General features: G+C 33.5%; 1 long non-coding RNA gene across 1 annotated transcript; it reads right to left on the reverse strand.

Annotated features, from left to right (window-relative positions):
* Positions 1-13,653: 13,653 nt before the first annotated feature.
* On the reverse strand, positions 13,654-15,739 carry LOC105451996. The gene is made up of 3 exons (XR_974663.1): positions 15,397-15,739; positions 15,109-15,295; positions 13,654-14,013 (listed from the first exon to the last, which is right to left on the reverse strand). It is a non-coding gene; the product is annotated as an uncharacterized LOC105451996 (long non-coding RNA).
* Positions 15,740-22,186: the final 6,447 nt, after the last annotated feature.

Consider the following 22,186-nt stretch of genomic DNA (forward strand, 5'->3'; position numbering starts at 1 on the left):
CGCTCTCTCTCTTTCTCTCTCTCTACGTGTGTACGTGTGTGTGCGCGCGCGCGGCACCTTTGTATCATTTAATATTTAAAAACAAGCCATAAATATGTCGCATCCGCTTGCAGCTCGCTTAAAACGGGCCGTCGGATTATGTGTACGAGCGGAGGACGCGCGAGCTGCCGACACGAAAAGCAAGACGAATGCTATGTTGAAACCTGCGAGGTGTTAATGATATTGTCCCACCCTTTGGCACGCGGTCGGATTTCCATGGCGCCTCATTCACGATGCTATATACATATATAGTATAATATCGAAATAAATGACGCACAAAAGTAGAATTAAAAAGCAAAATAGAACGCGATGTTAACTAAAGAAATATAAGAGAAAAATTTTTATTTCGATATTTTTCAATGTTAACGCACACTCAAGCTGTGTGTTTAATTAAAAAATAAAACCGAGATTACATACAGAGTATTTCATGATGAGGATAAAATAATTTTTTAAAAATCAATGGACTTTTAAATCAAGCTTCTTAAGTAACAGTTTTGTATAGCTGTATTTCATGTTAATTTAATGTAGAGAAAAAATGAAATATGTTACGGTATTACATTTGATACATGCAATTATAAAAGAATATGTAAAATAACGAAGAGCGTAATAAGCTATAGACGTGAAAAGTATAGACTGCACATTCCTTGAAATTGCCGCTCTCAATTTAGAAAGAATGAAGTAGCTTGATTCATATCGTTCTCTCTCTCTCTCTCTCCAAAATATTAATAGTGGGGACATCATGATTCTATGAATGATGACATCCCTTCTCTATCCCTCGCCTCACCAAGGCGAATTCAAAAGAGATAACGAAACTACTAAATATTGCGTTCTCTTTTTAACGGAGCACAGATGTCAAGTTCGATCAGTTATATAGGGAATGCACAGTCTGTACTTCCTACGTCTATACCTAGCTAAAGCATTATCGAAGAAATAAAACATCCAATTGTTATCTCATTCAATATCTCACGATCCAATAATGGCGTGCAAAGGAATTACTATATATACGTAATAGCATTATGTGTGCTCTGATAGCTTTGCACAGCAGCCACAGCAGTCCGTGATTGTCGTTCATCGGACGTGGCTGCTGCGCAAACCTGATCGGCTCGACGGAAACCTGTTTTGAGCAAAATGGCAGTACCACGTGAATCTCGAATCAATCTCAATCTTATCTTGCTCCGCCTTCTCTCAGACACAGAAGAATATATAAGATTGTGTTTTATGTTTACGCAAAAAAAATTTCAAATGTCATTTAAAGTTACAATTACATGTAATGACAAGAAAATTAGAGTATTATACATAATATAGACGCAATCGACAATTTAAGAAGAAAATAATAACTGAAAAATAATTTAGGAAATTAATAATCTGCTAATTATACATCAATACCCCTTTTTCGCTTTAATAACTTTGACCAATCGAAATAAATTAATAAATTCCTCACCACCGTGATACGTTGACGTATAATATGGTAAGAGTGTCAGATAGAGACATCAATTTGTTGTTTCGCATAGAAGTGGGGTGCTCCTTGAAAACGGGGATGTGTTTCCTCCGGGCCCTATCCCGAATCCCTATTGCGAATGGTAGAATTATTTAGTGTAGAAAACCTATGCATAAGACTGTACCCACCGTGAAACCGCCCCGCCTAAACAGTGCGTTAACCGATGATTTACGAGACGCTGTGTACCCCGGGCCGGCTTCGTTTTTGCCAGCCCCTGACCATAACGCGAGCGGCCAACCCTTTCGCTCTGCTCCAGATCTAGTTATGCGTTCATTGTCAGCGGACCCCGACGGTACACGAATGTCCCGCGATGCTTATTAAAAGCCGACCTCTTCTTTCACTCGAGACTCGAACAAGTACACCATGCAAATCGATGTACGCCGAGAATCTTCCAAGTTACAAACAGTGAATTGCTAGCTTATACTGATTATCATAACTAGATATACTTTAATATCGAGTGTAGTTGAATTTCCTCCCCCCCTCTCCTCTCTCTCTTTCTCTCTCTCTCTCTCTCTCATTGTAATTTTCTACAATATATTATAACTTTATTATATTGTATTGTTTATAACATTAATCAAAAACCCATAAAAAGGGAAGAAATACATAAAAGATTTGTAAAAACTTAAAGGCAGCTTTGCGCAGAATACATATACGCAAGCACGTATGCGTAAGACGCGATATTTAATTCTTTCGATATTTAAAAAAAAAAAAAAAAAAAAAAAACGAAAAGTGTTGTAATAAAGGGTATACCGCCATTACTAATTAACTATACTAATATAATATATTGCGGTGTTAGTATTGACAAAGAATTCAAATGACAAATTCGGAACAATTTATGAAATCCTTTATCGCGTATAAATCGTATTTTCTCGCGTCAACATTACGAAATATATGTACAAGTATACATATCGTACATATATATCTATGTGTGCACATGTACATTCACGTCTATGTGAATTCCGGACCGTAAAAGATGCACGAACAAGTTGTACATCATTTTGACTTATGAGAGACGTTACCGTCCATATATGAGAGCTTTGCAAAGCGCGAAAAAAGAGAAGGATGAGGAGGGTGTAGAGGTATCGCGAAGAGAAAGTATGAGGACATATACAGGGTGTTTCATTTTAATTGATATACTGAAATTCAGAGTTGGGTAGTAACCAGTTAAAAAGTTAAAAGTTAAACAATAATGTTTATAAGTTAATAACTTTTAACTTAACATTGTTAATTTTAAATGGATTAATTTTTAACTTGAACTAATTATTTTTAAAACACTTTAATAAACTTTAACTTATTAACTTTTTTCCTAAATAAAAAATTTACCGATATAAAAGAAAAAATTGTAAGAGAAAAAATGGATTTTTATATGTAAAAAAAAACAATATATCTTTGTTATTTCATATAAACTTAATTTACAAATAAAAATATTTTTATTTGATGATCTATATTCTAGTTGTTTTACTAATGAGAGTAATTTAATTTTAAACAATTATAACGTTCTAATATAAATAATGTTTCTCAAATTAACTTTTAATTTAATTTTAATGTAACTTTTACTGTAACTTTTAATGTAACTTTTACTGAATTAATTCTTGCCTGTGTAACTTTTAATTTAATGTAATTAATTTAATTTTATAAGCTATTAACTTTAACTTAATTTAGTTAAGAAAAAATTATTAATTCTTGTCCAACTCTGTTGAAATTACATGAAAACATCTAAATTTACAAAAAAATGTTTCGAATAAAAGTTATACAAATCTGAAAAGGAACAAATAATGGTAAAATTAACTTTCGAGAAAAATCGATTTTTGAAATCATCGCTATTTGTTTAAATAAAATTGTATGTATTGTATTTGTTTACATAATACAAATCTTCTAATTATTTATGAATCAATTGGTGTCGAAAAAAACATACAGGGTAGCCCCGAACGTTTTGGCCAGACTTTGAGATTTTGTAGAAAATTTAATTTTGAACAAAAAATTTCTTATATAAACATGGGTCGAAAAATGCTACCTTAAATTAAAATACACATTTGAAATTGTTAATTCAAAACCTATGAAACATCTATATCACACTTATTTTAGTTCCATTTGAAAGATAATTTCATTTTTTGCAATTTTTGTTTTAAGATTTTTTGTAAAAAAAAACTCATATTTTCCATGATATTTGTGAAAAATGTATAAAATAATCATAAAGTTTTTGGATGATAACTCTTTAAAGAAGCATTTTCTGACTACGTTTATAGTAGCAAACTTTTATTCAGAATTCAATTTCCTACAAAATCTCAAAGTCTGACCAAAACATTCGTTTACATGCGCGCAGTAATTATAATAGATATCGAATGATATTTAATAGTGCTTATATAAGCTCCGTAAAGAAACATAGAGATACATATATGTATATGTATATGCATAGAATAATTGTTACTATTGCCATGAATTATAAGTACTCTAAAGACCATTATATATATATATATATTGCATTCTGTTATAATCGATATCCTCATATCTGCAGTAAACATGTTTTTATAAAATGGTCTTTAGAGTACTTATAATAGTAACAATTATTCTATGCACGTTTTCATCGCAAAGATAGCAAAGCCATGTTTGTAGGATTGCCGGCTGCTATGTAAAACTTAACAAAACGTACGTTATTATTTGTATGTATATTCAAACAGCAAAAGTGTTGCGGTAGCGCGACAGATAGCGATCTGAATATTGCAAAGAGCGGAAAGAAAGAAGGAAAGAGAAGAAGAGCGCTGCATAAAAAGAGCAGCATTGAATCGTAAAGGATGGGACCCGGTGCTACTAGTGTTACTATTATATCGCTATGATGCTACTCCACGTTATACCTGTAATTTTCAATCTTATCTGAAGATCCGATCAATTGGGAATTTAAGTCCTCTGGGATACGAATTAGTATCCCAAAATTGTAACAAAAAGACAGAGGTATATGACTAATAATGAAGATTAATGACATAATAGTATTTTTGTCGTTATATTTTACAAAAAATTAATTTTTAATTTGCTCTAAATTTTTATAGATTTTTGCCATAAAAATTAAAAATAGATTAAAGTATTCCCAGAAATAATCAACCAATGAAATGTCGTAGGCTAATTTGGCGCGATAATTGTGGTGCAATGATTATAATAGTAAATTAATTAACACACATTCAGATTTTGTGTGTGTGTGTGTGTGTGTGTGTGTGTGTCCAACAGACGTTTCGACCCTTCTTTTGGCCATCTTCAGTGTTACATAAATTTCAAGTGGTAATCGTATAAATCGTATATATGTTTTTAATTGCAAGTAGACTATATTTCGATTGTGTCGCAAAAAGTAAAATGGATACGGAAAACATGTATCAAAAAGTCAGAGAAGTAAAAGCACAAAATAAATAAATAAATAAATAAATAAATAGGCGTTCTATTTCAAATGTCATCACAGAATGAAATCGTAATAAGTAAATTAAAAGAATAAATGTATAACGATTAAACGATCTGTACTTTCAAGAGTCAAAATTGAAAATGAAGTTTGCAAAATCGTAAATTAAATCACCCTAGAGAGTATCGACTATGTTATTTAACTGTTTAAGTTATTAACAATAGAAATATAAACGTGGTCTTCCTGAAAAAGTAAGTTTATGATACCAATTAAAACTAATTTTTTTACTAATTATTTATAATAATTGTAATTAATCTAAAAAGTTAATGTTACTGCCTCCTATTTCTAATGTAAATTAAAGTCTCTCATGAAATTAGTTCAATTTTTCTAAAACAATATTTATTGATGATGAAGGGATAGCTATAAGACTCATTGCCAATAAAAAAATGTATGAATCTTAAACTGAAAGTTTTATTTTGACACTTTATTATTGAATGACGCTCAAAATTTGATCGCAAAATGTATATATTTAAAATTTTTCTGTTTCATCAACTGAATATTAACACTGTTGTATTATAAGTTTTATATGTAGGTAATTAAATTATTAGATTAGTATCATACTTTATATTGCATTTGTTTCATTATCAAAAATGCTCGTGTTTACCGTTTTTGTTTTAATATTATTATAGAACATTAAAAATTTTGTACACTGAAAATGCAAAAAAACCTTTTAAATAGATTTACATACATATTAAAAATAATATGATAGTCAACATAAGATACACATTCAGTTGCATTTATAACATCTAAATTTAGTATGTCGCCTTGAAATCTTCGATTTTTTAAATATCTATTACTCACAGACAACACTAATCGCAAAATATGCAATTCTGGCGGTCAAGCCGTATGTTTCAAAACTCGATACATCTCTCTGGAGCTGCGCCCAAGGGAAAACGTGATCGCAATGGGAGTGTAGCCAGCATAAGATTCGATTTACAAACACACGGCTGATGCGGAAAGAGAGAGAGAGAGAGAGAGAGAGAGAGAGAGAGAAAGCATGGCACCCCTTCCACCGTTACATCCTCATAACACGATATACAGAGATACCTACGAACATCCCCCTGTCGCGCGCGGTAATCTCTCCTTATTGTCGACCAAGATTACGCGCTCGAGCCGCAACGCTGCGCCGCAGGGAGATAACGCGCCGATAGAGCACACACGTCGTTTTGGGTTTCGCTTCTACATTCGCGCGTGCACGTGCGACCGCATCCCGAAATCGAGTGCTCGTGCATGGCGCACATGGCTTTTGCCATTGCGAATCGGATCTTCTCCCTTCTGTGCTTTATGCCTTATCTTCCAATACGAGGGATGTCGCAGTTCTGTGTATGTGTAAGTCCACAAAGTAATTCTATACTTATAGATTTATTTTTCAAAATCTAGATATTGCGGATAACATTTACATTTTTACATCAATTATACATATATATATTTTGTATTATAGGTATATAACGCGCGCGCACATGTGTGTGCGTGTACGTGCGTGTGCGTGTATATAACACATAGGTATTTTCTCTCGTTATGTACAATAAATTATTTCTTAAATGCCGTATTTATTTAAAACGTGCAGCAATACATTTCGCTTTCAATTATTTAGTGTGTTTCATTTCATACTTTCATTTCTGTCTCAACAATAATGTAAATATTACTTATCAGCAATAGATTAAAGTACCTAAACTTTATATCAACCGACTTTAGTCCGATCATTTCACACTTCAATGCATCATTTTGTTACCCAATAGAAATGTCGCTGCATCATTGAGAAAAACGAAAACAAATAAAGATCGTAAATCATTGTCACGTCATAAAATTTCATCAGTTAAATACCTAGTTTTGTCAGTCACTTTTAACAGAGCGGGAATTTATTTACAAGAGATGGGAGAGACGGGGCTTTGCTGCAAGAGAAAATGAAGGGTACAAAACAGATTGCAATTCCGTGCTAATCCGAAAAGAGGAACACTTTACGAGCATCATCGACGATGTAGAAGCGACGATGCATTATCCGACGCATTGCTCGCATTGTCGACGTTTACTTTACGACGCAGGCACGAAGAGTATATACGGGACCCACGTTATTTCCAGCTCCCTGGCCGCATTTAACATTTGTTTCTACCCGTGATTCAGGACAACTATCTTCCGATGCGTTGTGAAGGGTTGTCGGTATGTGTAATAACTTAAATCGAGGAGCCCACGAGGATCCGTTTACCGTTTGGGGATGAAGACTGAAGTAATTTTTCCTCTCTCCCTATCTCTCTGTCTTTTTCTGTCTCCCTCTTTCTTTTTCTTGGCTAACTTTTAACACAAAATATCTTCTATGTCAAATCTTTATGAATCAAACAAATCGAAATAAATAGCCTAAGATTGCTTAAAAGAATCCAACATTAATTCTATAATACAAAATAATTTAGAATTACGATTGTAATATCGTGTTGTTGTTAGAATAGTTAATATTATGGATACAGGCATAAAGCTAAATAGGCATAAAGCTATAAAATAATGACAAATGACAGAAAGCTTTATTTGAAACAAATTAATTTTGCTGAAAAGAATTATAATAATAAGAACAGACGCATATACAATTGTATTGTCAAGCTCTCTCTTTAAACGCTGTAATAAATTATTTTTGTTAGTTAACATGTAGTACACTCAATCGAATGTATTAATTTAAGTCCATACATTACATGATTATTTGCAGGCGACACATGAACTCATTGATTTTTCATGTTCTCTGCGAGCATAAAACAGTTAAGGATACAATTAATTATTTAAATGAGAAGGTGCACTATAAAGAAAGGTACTATTAAAGAAATTTGACCGCTAAGTAACCGTACGTAACACAACCAGCTTTGTACTCTTATGTAGGAAAGTACGATGAGAGAGAGAGAGAGAGAGAGAGAGAGAGAGAGAAAGACAAGAGAAAAGCGTTTTCTTTTTTCCTTTCTTCTTTTTATCAACAAGATGGCTATCATTTTGGCAGTCGACAAATGCAGACGACGATGCTTAAAGCATTTTCTTTATTTGTTTTAGTGCGGAACCAGGCGGGAAAAAACATAAGAGGATATAACCCTTTTTCATTCCTCTGACAGACAGACCCGACAACCTCGAATTAACTCGTTCCCCTTTTTCTCTCGATAATTGCTCGTCGACTCGACACGGAAGCCATTTTGCGTTAAGAAATTGAATAGAAACGTGAACAGGAAACGCAGCCATGCTGGTTGGCCAACTGAACACGTGAGCAATTCCGAAAAAGCGTTGAGTTATTATCTTGACATGCACATATCCGTTTCATTTCAATTTTTACTTCCTCACGTTTATTCTTCTCGAGCGTTTCACTCACAATCAGAAAGTTAGCCTTTTACATTTATTCGCGAAATTTAGAGAAATCCTGATTTATAATAACAAAACAAAACGAAAAGACTATCAACAAGAGAGTCGAGCGATGACGTCATGATACAATGAATGTAATAAAGATTTGATCGTGATGGTGATGGGTATCTAAAGTGTCGTCCGCGCGCGGCTACAAGAGTTCGTCCCATTAATTCCTATGTTCTCCACGCTCGCGGGTGGTCATCCGCGTGGTCCTTCCATTTTGTCAGCAGCACGTCCGCCGTATTAATGTTTCCTTGACACGGGAAAGCGGCGTTGACCTCTGTCGTCGACGTCCGACTGGAGGCTCGTCTCGACCTGCCGCGCCGACTTTGCACGTCTATACCATGCGCGCGGCGTCCGCGGGGTGCTAATGACGATCGATTATCACGTATACCTTCCACATCGCTCGGTTGTTCATATTCTTCCTCTTCTCCTATAAACTTCTCTACATTCTCGCGTGAGGTTATTTGTTGCGAGCACCTATTAGGTGTCCGACCAAAGGTTCTCATATTTCACCGAGTTAACCGTGAAACGGGCCAATCTGACAGGACCAGTTTCACAGGCAAGATAACGTGAAGCCCGTGGAGGTAGTATCACGAAACGTAGCTTTGTCGAATGAAATATAAATTGAGTTTTGATTCTCAATCAAGAACTCGATCGGCATGTTTTTATAACAACGAGTTTTATAACTGTCTTATAATTATCAATCAATCAAGATATTAAACGATTTATGTTTGTACATGTGTATGTAGGTATATATGTACACAAGGCGTCACAAATGCTACCCATCTGAAATTGCAGGGACACATATACTTATATATATATATATATATATATATATATATATATATATTGTATATACATATACATAATATATATACATATATGAATCAGTATCCCTGCATTGTGACGCCTAGCTTGTGTACATACTCCTACGATATTGTCTAACTTCATGTGTGATAAAGTGACACAAACAGCTAGCTTAAATTAAATTAATTACATGTTAATAAATTAGCAGTTGGATATTTTATTATATTCTTTTCTCTCTTTCCTACTTACGACTAGAGTAGACTTAAAGATTTAAATTTAGAGAAGGATTAAGAACTAATTAAAGATCTGTAATAGTAACTATACTTGTACATTATTTGGGAATCCGTTGATCCTATTATATCCAATCTAGAATTAAAAATATTGTCATCTCGCAAGGTTAATAGCGAGGTTATAAGCGAGATTATCATCTCGATTAGTTTTAAATAGAAATAAAATTTTCAAAGAAAAATTTCTCTTCGTTGAAAGATTAAAAGAAAAATTTAACGATAAAAGCCGGGTAAATTTTCTTTAAATTTAAAATAAATTGAGTTTTTTATATAAATAACAGATAATAATGGGCGTTTTTCAGAAAGTAACACAAATGACACAGTAAACTATTTCATCCTTATGAAATTTAACATTGGCAAACAACAATGCGCGGATGTAATAATTCACTGTGTTACACTGTGTCTCTTGCTGGATACCAATATATGCAGATATTTTTCTATAAGATATTCATCTCGTATTTAACTCATAACAAACTGATAATATATATTAAATATATAATTATGTCTTTAGTTTGTATATTCGTTGGCAGTATATACTCCGTTACTGTATTAATAGAAGAACTAAATTAAATTTCTACATTATTTTATTTAGCTTTGTGTGTATTTTTAAATAATTCTATTATTGCAAAACAAAGTTATAAAATAAAATGCAGAAAAATTTTTTATTAAAAAGTTTGTTATCTTTTACACACACACACACCCAGTACTGTCCAGCAGCCAACAAATATCGTATTAATAAATAAACATAGAATACTTTTAAGAGTATATATCCAAGTAAAAGCTTTAAAGATGTAGTGTTAAAAACTGCGTCACAATGGCGAATCAAAGGCACCATCACGGCTTCTGAAACAGTTAGACAGAAGCGTAACCCGCATTGTAGATGGTAAAGAAATTCTACAGCGTATGGATGGATAATTAATAGGCAAGACTCATCATCGCGTTCACTATGGATCATCTCATTGCGTCCGGACTACCGAAGACAGTAATTGTTTTGATTTGTAAAGGTGCCGATCATTGTGCAACCTGCCGACACAATCCACCTGTCTAACGTATAGTGGTACCTGCTACCTCTAACTATAACTTAATCACAGTCTGAGTCAGCCTCTCAGAAATTCATGGTTACCCTTTCTCCTTCATTTTTCTTTTTCTTTTCTTTCGCTGCCACACAAAATACACACACACGCACACACAAAAAGTCGACTCGATCTCAAGTCGAGTTACTTTTATCCACAAACATGAGTACATAATACATCATTCCCGTCATGATGAAAGAGCAGAAAGCGAAAGGAGCAAAGATAAAGAGATTGGTTCTGTTTCCAACAAAAATTAAATATCAGACATGCCTGATATGTGTATGTGTATAACCAAGAAATCTTATACATATTTTTTTTTATTTCATTATTTTGCAATCTTTGAAGAATTGCAAAAAAAATCGTAGAATCTTTGAATGTAGAATTTTATGTATCAATACTTTTCAACAGTAGCATGTATTTAATATTGTACAAGACAGATATTTATACACGTTTATTAAATTTTATCTACATATAATTTTATTTAAATATTTAATTAATACAAAGTCTGTATCTTCTTTTACAAAAATATTATTAATTCTATATAAAAATACAAATAATTTTCCAGTTATAATCAAGAATGAAATAAAGAAGTTTTAATGTACTAAACATAAAGGTCAAAAGATAACAAAATTTTATTAACAGGATTTTATTGAAATAACTTTATCTTGTCACATCTTAATTTGTTAGTCGCTTACAAAAATATTTAATATTGAAAATCAGAAACTGGAGAAATATTAATTGGCGTGAATTATTTTATAGTTCCATGTTTATTATACATCTTGATGTCTCTCGAGTGCATTCGCAAACGGGTGATGTCTTCGCGCCTCAAGCATACCGAAAACAGGTTTGATAACTTAAAAGTTAAAGGATGAGTCGCTTTATCTTGGAATCTACATTTCTAGTACGTATTTCAACATGAATCATCGCGCTATCGCTCGAGAAAGAGGGAGGGTGGAGAAGGAGAGGAAGAAAAAAGATTGTAATCGCTATCCATCAATCGGAGAACACCTTTACGTAGTAGACAAAGAGGTATATACTAGTTGTTTAGATGCTCAGCTAGTATAATAGGTCATCCTATGGGACATTGCTTTGAGACAGGACCGGTTATCCTCCATTTCGCGGGTGTCCATTCACTTCCGGAACCTGCACCTACAGCCTTGATGCCAAAACAGCGTTTGCCATTCTGGCCACTGTCATATAGAACGTCCACGTCGTGATGATCGATGGCTCTAACAGCGTTTGAATATTCGTCTACAACGTCTAATATTTCACTGGGCAAAAAGCTAAGTAAAAACAGATCTCGTTTCAGCATCTTGTATCTTACGAAAAATACTCATATATACATGCACAATGAATAAATCTTAGTCTGCATTAATATAGAGATGACATTTGCAACCTTTTTTTTACAAGATCTTATGTATAATCCGATCAGAACTTATTTGATTAGCACAAGTTGTAGGTAAACATGTTGAACTTATATAAATATGGAAATTATGATATTACTGTGCTGCTAAATAATATTATTAAAAATTCCTTTCCTTTGAATTGATTTTAAAATATAATATTAATAATCAATGCTCATCTAAATATGAGACAATTTTGATTAAACATAGAAAGCAAAAACTAAATTCATTTTTGTCGCGTTCATTTCTCTTTTTTTTTTTGTTTCATTATAATCATCGTGCATAAAAAAAAATTCGCGAAGAAGTGTGTGGTGAAGGGGGGGGATTGCGCGCTCGCATGTATGTAATATAAAAATTAATTATAGTATAGAACTATAACTAAATAAAAGTACGTTATAGCGATTGCATTATGTTTTCTATAGATCAATATTAATTAAATTTCTAAAGGTTTTATTAATTTCATGTACTGACGAAAAAGTATGTATAAAAATCATTCTTTTAGTTGATTGTGATTCTATCTCTTTAACCGAGTTTGTATGAACTTTCTTGAAAATACCATGCACAAAAAATGCATTTAAAGATAAATGCATTAAAATATAATTTATTTAAAGCTCTTTTAATATGCTCTTTTTTTTGTACATTAATGAACGCGGTGATATTATATTTCGCGTCAAATACATGTAGCAATAAGTATGCAAAGCGCTGCAATATAATTTTAGGAAGAAAAAGTTAATTGACGATAATTACTTTAGTATTTATATAATAATAATATAATAAGCTTAATGTTTTCCATTTTCCATTGTCTTAGACATGTGTTATAATATAATACTATATTGTAATTTGTCATTGTTGCTAATATACAAGCACAACATGATATTTCCATTTTTCTCGAAGTATCCTCGAAATCTCCTGAGAATTAAACGACAAGGTCACTTCTAACTTTTCTCGGGAACCGATGTCGATAGACCAAAAACTCGACTATCCAGTTTACCGAACCTTACAGTCTGCAGTTTGTCATTGTTTCCATTTCACAGAATCGCTCCGTGAAAACGACGCAAACAATTTTAAAAAGATCAACCAAAGATTGGGAATGATCGAAGGTGACGTATCGATCGTTTCTTTTCTGAGACGTGCCATGTACTAAAAATTGTAAAAGCTGCGCGCGCGCGTTAAATCTTCAGTCATTCAGTTGATCAAAAGATCAACTTCTTCTACATTGCCGTAGAAATTGTCTGTCTTATAGAATCTGTTATTAGCAACGCGATTTCTCAATTGCTCCCATGGGCAGCATCGATCGACTCGTCCAAAACTCACCTTTCAATTTCAATCCTTTCAAATCAATCCGTACACGAGGGTAATTCCATGATTCGAAAACTTGTAAAATGAAAAAAAATTAATAATAAACTGTTTTGAAGTAATCACTTTTAACAGCGACAAACTCCCTCATTCCGATAAATATTTAGTATAGTTGCAGTACTGTTTAAACATGAAAGAAATAAAAAAAAGTAAGAGAGGGGGAGAGCGAGAGAGAGAATGAAAGATGAAACAATGTATACATGAACCGTATTTTAGAATATTATATGTACACAATGCTCGCGTTTGCATTTTTGATCCTAAATAATAAATTTAACAAGAATGATCTTAAGATCACGTTCGTAAAATCGAGGAACAATTAGAAAATTTAACAGGATTTTCTAACTTACAATTAACTTTTCTAACTTAACAATTCAACGAATTGATTTAATGAGTTATATTTATTCGTTGTTATTAATTCATTGATTGTTATCAAAATAATTTGAAATACTCTTACAAGAAGTCATAATCGTGATCATGTATTTTCTCCTAGTACTACTGTAAATATATCAGATTCTTATATGTATATATCTATGATTTTGAATCGCTGTGATGCCGTCGTTGTAACGCGCAACCACCCCTCGTGCAACTCACGTTTAAATAGCACCCCTTCTCCCTTCTTGAGAAATTTATTGCCAGGAAAATATGGAGCTTATAGACGAGTAAGAGGCTCGACGGTTTAACGACCGTGCGAATTCTTTTCTGCATCCCGCGGCTCTGCGGCCAAACGTGACGAGTTGTACTGTAAAAGATAATAAAGAAAAGAGAGAAATAAAGATAGGAGAGAGAAGGCGACAAATTGGAAACCGTAAACCAAAATTAAAATGGTTCGTGATTATTATATTTTATTGGTTTTATACTTTTATTGGTCAGCGAACGCACGAAATCAACTTTAACTTTAACTGGTTGTAAAATATAAGAATAGAGTTCAAACAAGTAGATGCGAATAAAGATAAATTAAAAATAAATTAATACATTAAAGATTTAGATAATATAAAATAAAAACAACTCAAAAAAACTTGATTTAAAAAGGAAATATTTGCACGTGTATCTCTTAAATAAATAAAAATTTATACCCTAGCTAGTTTCTTCATCTTTAATTAAATGTCGGATTAAATAAAGATCCGACATTATATAAAAAAGCAAAACGAAACTGATTTTCCCCATCTCCAGGTATAATAATTTAGATAAAAGGATAAATTTAGTTAATCTACTGATGGAATATAAATCGATTATATTGTATAAAAGAAGTTGTATTACTGAAATTATTGTCGCGCGGTAAAGGATTCCTCTGCTGTGTATGCTACCACTGAGATATATATATATATATATATATATATAAGTGATGCTCTGTTTAATGTAATTATTATTTTATATTCAATTTCAATTTCTTAATTGATTTAACTGTTTTTCGTTTTCTTCTACAAGTAGAAACTAAAAAAAGTTCAAAATTCGACTGTGGCTTGAATTAAATCAAGATTGATAAGATCGGTTCATGTATCGTTTAATTTTAATCTTTTTACTATCAATATGATATTATAATGTGCGATCAACTTGAAAAAAATTTTTTTTTCCATTTATTAAATATCTAACCATTTCCAAAAGTGGATAATACTTTCATGGAAAAAAAGATACGCTTCTATGCGAGATCAGGTAGGCAGATCCGCGGGAGGTCTTTCACAAAACTATTACCAGAAAATAGTTGAACCTATGACATGAATGGGTTACGAAATTGAGGTTTTAAGTGCGGCTGACATATTCGGGATAAAAAAAACTCGTAATTCTCCGCGAAATCCCGCCACAGCTGCCACTCAAAAAGGTCAGATTGTTCACACACCTGAATCGCCCCTTCCGAGGCGTTATGGAGTAAAGTTCCGAAAAGAGTCCAATACCTCACCCGGTTATTCGCTTGATTACGCGTAATGATGGCCGATTGATAGCGGGAAAGCCGTGGATCGTGTTACTCGTACAGGTAGACGAAAGAAAATTCAATTTTGTTATTTTCGAAATTTTTGCACGGATATCTAAAATAAATACACATCGCTTCGTTAAAAGAACAAAAAATCGACTTCATTTTTATACTCTATTTATATTTTAATTACAAAAATTAGTTATATATACATACATAATTACAATGATATACATATGCACATGTTAGAAACGCGATATACCTAATGGTATAATGTGAAAATGCTCGCGCTGAAATAGTACGTCTAATGCCATCATTAAAATTGAATAATTTTATTTTTACGCGTAATCTAATTAAGGACAGGTTACGTGTAGTTTCCATCTAATGGAAGATAATGTTTCTCCTCATCAAAGAGGAAGCCAAAAAGACGTGAGTAAAGAATTTAGTTCGGCGGCCCGCGGCATTTCCGAAATTTGCCAGTGCACGGTAGCACCCTTAGTTCTAAGGAACAATGACTACTCTGATGATGACAAACGTCTCGTAATACGATACTCGGCCATATGCCGCCGTGAACGACCCTCTGAACGGCATCCATACTGATACATACTGAAGTGTGCACACGTATGTACATGTCATGCAACCTTGCGACCAATAACGAAGCGAAACAACATCATCGGCCAACAAAAGAGGCCACGACTTGAAACCCCGTGGCTCGATACAAATGTGCAGATATGCCAGGTTATAGAGTTACACATTGAGGGCAAGGCCCTCGACGGGGTGAAAAAAGCGCGGTTCCTCGCGGCTTGAAACTCTCCTTTCAATTTTCATCGCTATTAACATAAGATTATTTTTTATTATTAGAGAGAGAGAGAGAGAGAGAAAGAGTCATTATTTTACAACTAATTGATTTATGATAGTTTACAGAAAATACATGCATGTGCAAGTGTAAATATTAATAATGTTATTAGTGATGCTCATATATGTATGTTTTATACACACACACACACACACATACACACACACGCGCGCGCGCGCGCGCGCATGTAATAATAGACTAAATTAATTTCTGTAATTGAAGAGTATACATCACAAAAATATATTGGCAATTACATAAAACATAACATTTTTTTGTACAGATTAAATGACGAAATGACTTGATAATTTTTTCAATTATTAAAGATATTATCGCTGAATATCTACTATCTTGGTTAAAAAATTGGAAAAAATGCTCGCATTGAATACCGAGCCTTTTCTCATTATTTTGAAATTTTATTTTCAGTTTTAGACAACATAAATAAGCGATTATGTTCTCTTCCACGCTATGGAGCGCACATTTTCTATGTATGTTAATAGTTAATTAATCTTACAAATTACTCTCAAAGTTACAAGTGGGACCAACGGCCGTCGCATTGAGTCGATCAAAAGAAAGAAACGTCGGCTGGATGAAGAGTTTTTAAAACGAACCTGTCAGGTATAAACTGATACGCAGCTGTGGCTGATCGTATGAAATATATAATTATCGAATCGTTAAGTTTCCGTTCTGACAAGCGAGGAACAAATTAATTGACAAATTGCTCTTCGTCAAGCTCACTATTTCTATTACAATGCAACAGTAGAAAAAAGCAATAATCTCACATATTATTGAAATTATTCGATATTGGCGTCTTTCAAATATCATTTCAAACATCTCTTGATATTGAATTAAAGTCTATTTGAATCAAAGCGCAAAGTCCTTTAATTGTTTGTCCAAAAGAATAAATATGTTTCACGTTATCGTTTATTATCCTCTTTTCCTTTTAGCCGTCTAATGGGACATACATATATACTACTCGTACCATTTAAAGTTTTATTTTCAAACATTACCGCATATTCTAAAAATCAAAAACCATTTATAAAAAAAAAACTTTGCATCGTTTTTTTATGCTTGATTAATGACTGTAATGTTGCTAATCGCTATATGTATATATATGTGTGTGTGTGTGTGTGTGTCTTATCTCTTTAACTTTTTGCATGCTTAATTGTTTGGTGTAGATACAATTATCAAAAGTTAGGATTTCATATTCAATCTCTTGGAACGAGCGCGCTAACTTTCTCTTTATAATGTATGATTTTCTTTCGTGTTTGAAGAATCAGCAAAGAGATTAAACAGATTAAATGCAGAGTTTGCAAAATGACAATCGTCCAGTGCAATGAAATCATAGGCAGATATGCGAAAATAAATGCTACTTATCGAATTGAACGAACAAACGATACATTGAACACTATAGCGAATGCATAACTCGATGCGTTTCGCACGTACGAACGCGACTAATCTTTTTAAGAGTCTGAGGTGAAGCTACGAATGAGCATGCAGGGCTCTGCGAGATCCTCTTGAAGATTCCTCGGACCCTTGAAGAAGCAGCAACGGCTGCATTTGTCATGATTAGCCCTTTTAGTCATGGTGACCCGCCATTATGCCCGTTCCAGGACGCGACGCAATCTTGCAGTCTACAGGAGTACCCGCTGATCGCCGTTATTAACGGGCCCTGCAGTAGAAAGATATTCTCGATCTTGACTTCTCGTGTCTTCTTGTGCTGTTGTATCAAAATTTCAACATCCACTACGAAAGCAAATTAACTCTTTTACAAGTAGAGACTATTAAAAGAAATAAATTTGTTTTCTTGTATTAGAAATATAGTCATTTGACATGGAACGCGCGCGCGCATACAATATACGTGTTCTTGATTTAAATTTATATCTACATTACTACGTCGAAAACATATATGATATATGTGTATTATACGCGCGCGCGTCTTACGACAAAATAATAAATTTTACCATAAGATGAAACTTATTTAGGAAACAGTACAACGATAGATTATGAATTTATTAATAAAATACGGAGAGAGATATTTTTTATACATATAAATAAAAGGTACACACATAAGTAATGGTATAATAAAATTTGCCTTAAGATGTGCAATACACATACATCATTTGTTTCGACGTAGTCGAATGTAAATATCAAATATAGATACACGTAAAGAATTTCTAATCAAACGAGGCAAAAAGGCGCAATAAGATGAGAAGATTACATAAAGTACTTAAAATACAAAATACAAAAAGTACTTAAAATACAAAAACAAAAAATGTACTATTAGTAGACTATTAAGTTGAACACTACAAAAGTTGACTATTAAGATTGTTTTTGTTAGATTGTTGGTTTTTTACAATATATATTAATTTTTACAGTATATAATTAAAATCCATTGTATAATCGCAATGATCGGTACAATGTGATTTAAATAATTTGGAATTTCGGTTGGAAACGTCTGGCTACTGTTCACCACTAATAAAATAAACAGCCTATTATCCGCGGGCTCAAGCTTAATGTGTTGTCGTACTTTTGCGGGATAAAACCCTCTGCGGATAATCCAAAACAACAACAACGGAACTTCTTTGTCCGCGTACACACCTCAGGCTATGCATCAACTACCTATGCAAACAACGACTACACACTGCCTTATCGTTATTCCCATACGTTTACGTATAATACGTTTTATAAATAAAAATGTACAACGCTTGTGATATACCTAGAATAGAATTTTGTAAAAGATATGTTTAACATCAAACTCAAATTGTGTAAAATTATAATTGCATATAAGTAAGTTCAGTTTTGTTAAGACATTTATATGCTACATATATCTTTTAACACATGCATTGAAAAGTAATTTTTCATTGCTAGCCGTATAAAGACCGATTGCACCAACATTATTTTGACTTTAAGCGAGACGTAAGAAAACTTAAGAGAGAGTTTTAAATCTTGCTTGAAGTCAAAATAACCTAAGTCTTCTAGCATATCATGTAATTTTTTTATTTCGCTAAAAATGTTTGTCAATTTTGATTATTGACAAGAATAAATTTATTTAAATTCACCTCAACTCCCTTCTCGGTTGAGAGCTGAGGTGATATTTTTTCGCGTTAAATTCTTTACAGATTTGGGGAGAGGGGATTCTTATAGATGCTTATTAGCATCAAATAATATTAAATTGTTTGTCAATTTAATTAGTTACAAGTATATTCCGGTTTTATGCAAAAAGCTTTATGCAATGTGTTTCGACGAACAAAAATTGCGACGCGCAAGTCTGTATACATGGTTGGACATTGTAACAATTATAAAACTTTGCGGAACAATTACCGCGCAGATTCCCATTATATCTACCTATGATATCTCAATCATGGATTATTTCTATCTGGGAATTCTTTAATCAATTTAAACTGTTTACCTTTGTTTAAATTTGCGTATATATAGTTTTCACAGTTCTCTATAGTGAAATTTTTTTTTACAAATTCTAATTTGCAATACGAATTATTGTAATACATTAAAAGAGATCTTGAGTCTGCAATTTGAAGTCTTGTTATAAAAAATAGCATACGCAGGAAACAAAGTAAATTTAAATAAAAGCACAAATCAATGTAATCCAAGTTTAGAGCAACGAGCCGAGAACTCTTCTGTTGATACTCTCAAAAGGAGAATGCGATCATTCGAGAAATTAAGGACGACTCTTAGTGCAGAGTCGACAAGCTGTTATTTTAGGCCCGCCATACAAAGCATCGCGGCTAAGTGAGTTCGATCCCGAACAAATGAAATAAGGAGGGCGGCAATGGATACGAAACAAACCTTTCTTAATGCTAAAACCGCCACTCATCGTAGACACGTCCCTATCACGGCCAGTTATACTATATCTACCTGCATCCCTTACATGCCTTTACGAATTTTCCGTGCACAGCCAAATAATTTAGAAATTTTTTCAGAGCCAAGTCGATCTTTATCTAACGGGCAAAATAGTATGTAAAAAAATAGTACCCCCGTCGAGACTGAAATCGATGCTGCAAAACCATTTTTATTATTACGTTTGTGATATGCATTTTTTAATTTATAAGTGCTACAAATGCAGAAGTCGGATTCGATGATTCTACAGCTCGCGTTAATTCCAAAAGTCATCGTGTAAAACCCTCGAAACTGCTGTTTCGATTACGAAGCGGAATTACGGAATGCGTCGAGAAATTTTTTGAGTAAAGTGTAAAAGCATGACATTTCTTTGTTTCATTTACATGTATAATATTAGCACAAAAACATTGAATAAAATTATTAATTTAGAAATGGAAATCCTCTTTCCTCGATTCTTTCTTATAGAAACTGTGAAAAAGCATTCCATACACGGAAAGAATTTTTTTTTAATTTACCCTGCAAATCATGTTAATTGTAAAACAATATAGTATTTAGGCAAATTTTACTGTGCACTACAATAAGATTTTGCAGTAAAATTTATTGTGTATAGTAAAATTTGCCTAAATACTATATTGTTTCACAATTAACATGATTTGCAGGGTAAATTAAAAAAAAATTCTCTCCGTGTACGTATAATGTATAAACAGATAAAATATAACAAAAATAAAATGTAACAAGCACAACTATGTGACATATTTGCTTTCAAAATATAGATCTTACGTATTATATACTTATCGACGCAAACTTGGTTTTTCACACATTTGTGTTTCTTTCTCTCTTTCTTCTTTTCCCTTTTTTCATCAAATTGACAATGAGTTATACATCTCTGTACTATATAGAATAGTCGTTTATTTTATAATGACGGCGCGACGCGGCGCGGCGCGGCGCGGCGCCGCGTGTAAAATTCAATTTGACTCGATAACATCTCTCGTAACGACATAAAAACATGTTTTCCACGCAACAACTTTGCAGTTTCTCATTCTAGAGAAACAACCGACCCATGCAGAAGCAGCCTGTTTTATATTCCATGTTTATAGAAACAACTGCGAAACACGACACCCCCGTGGTAGTCACCCCACCGCCTCTCTACCACTCACCCTATTGTGAAGGTCTGCTCGCTCGCAAAATCCCAGAAGCGTCTATTGTTGGCGGCGCAACGGCGCTACGTTGCATTCTCGTCGAAGGATCGATCGTTGAGGAAGAAAAAAAAAGGAAGAAGAAACGTCGGTCCTTCATTATGGAATTACGTAACTGTAAATTGAGCAAATACAACGGGTGCCCCTTGGCCCGCAGGCCCGAGGCCTTGCGTTTTGCCTGCGCGCCACCGGGCCTCTGCCCTGTAGCATAGCCTGAATATCGAATTACGAGCAACCAAAGTAACTCCTATCTGAATGAGACATCTAACGAGAAGAAGTTCCCGAGAGGCACGGTAAGCGTCACCTGAAAGAGGACAGGAACAGTGTATCATTTGTGTTTCACGTGCATGGCATGCATAAGAAAAGGCATAGGAAACGTTTAGGCGTTACGAGAAATTCTCAAAGTGTGCGAGTACGTTTTACTTCCTTTTCGTAAAAGAAACAAATATCGGCAGTCTCGTAACAATTGCATAATTCAACTATTAGAATCATAATATACATGTATGTAATTACACTTCTTATAACTGCAATCACCCTTTCCTTATGTATGCAGAGCGTGGCAGAGAACACAAAGCGAAAGTTATATTAAAATAGTTATTGAATCGTTATCTATACCATGTCTCGATATATCTATGTATGTATGTATGTATGTATATATATATATATAACATACCTAATAGATTTTTTAAAAATTGCTCTTGCTATTAATTATTACATATTTTTAGTTTTCGATACTACATATTATCTCTAAATAAATATATATTCATTCAAGTAGCATTTGATTTATTGATTATTTAACTGGGGCGCTGTAGTAATATCTCTCACGCGCGCGTATCAATCATTTAACTGAACATAATACAACCCGCGGACATTCGAGATGTCGTCGTAGCGAACAAACGTCTTTATATAATACAACAGATTCAAATCCGTATTAACGCGAGACACGCATTGGTCGCGGCACAAAAGAAACGCGGGAGATCGCAAGCGCATTGGCTGCTAAGTGGAGCATTTACACTCGAAATTCGCACCGCGTCACGCCATTGAGGTCAGATTAGCCTCAGCCAGGATTACGTTGGCTGGATTCTCCGGCACAGCGCGA

The sequence above is a fragment of the Wasmannia auropunctata genome, unplaced genomic scaffold, assembly GCF_000956235.1.
Source record: "Wasmannia auropunctata unplaced genomic scaffold, wasmannia.A_1.0 LD336039.1, whole genome shotgun sequence".
NCBI classification, from domain to species: Eukaryota; Metazoa; Arthropoda; class Insecta; order Hymenoptera; family Formicidae; genus Wasmannia; species Wasmannia auropunctata.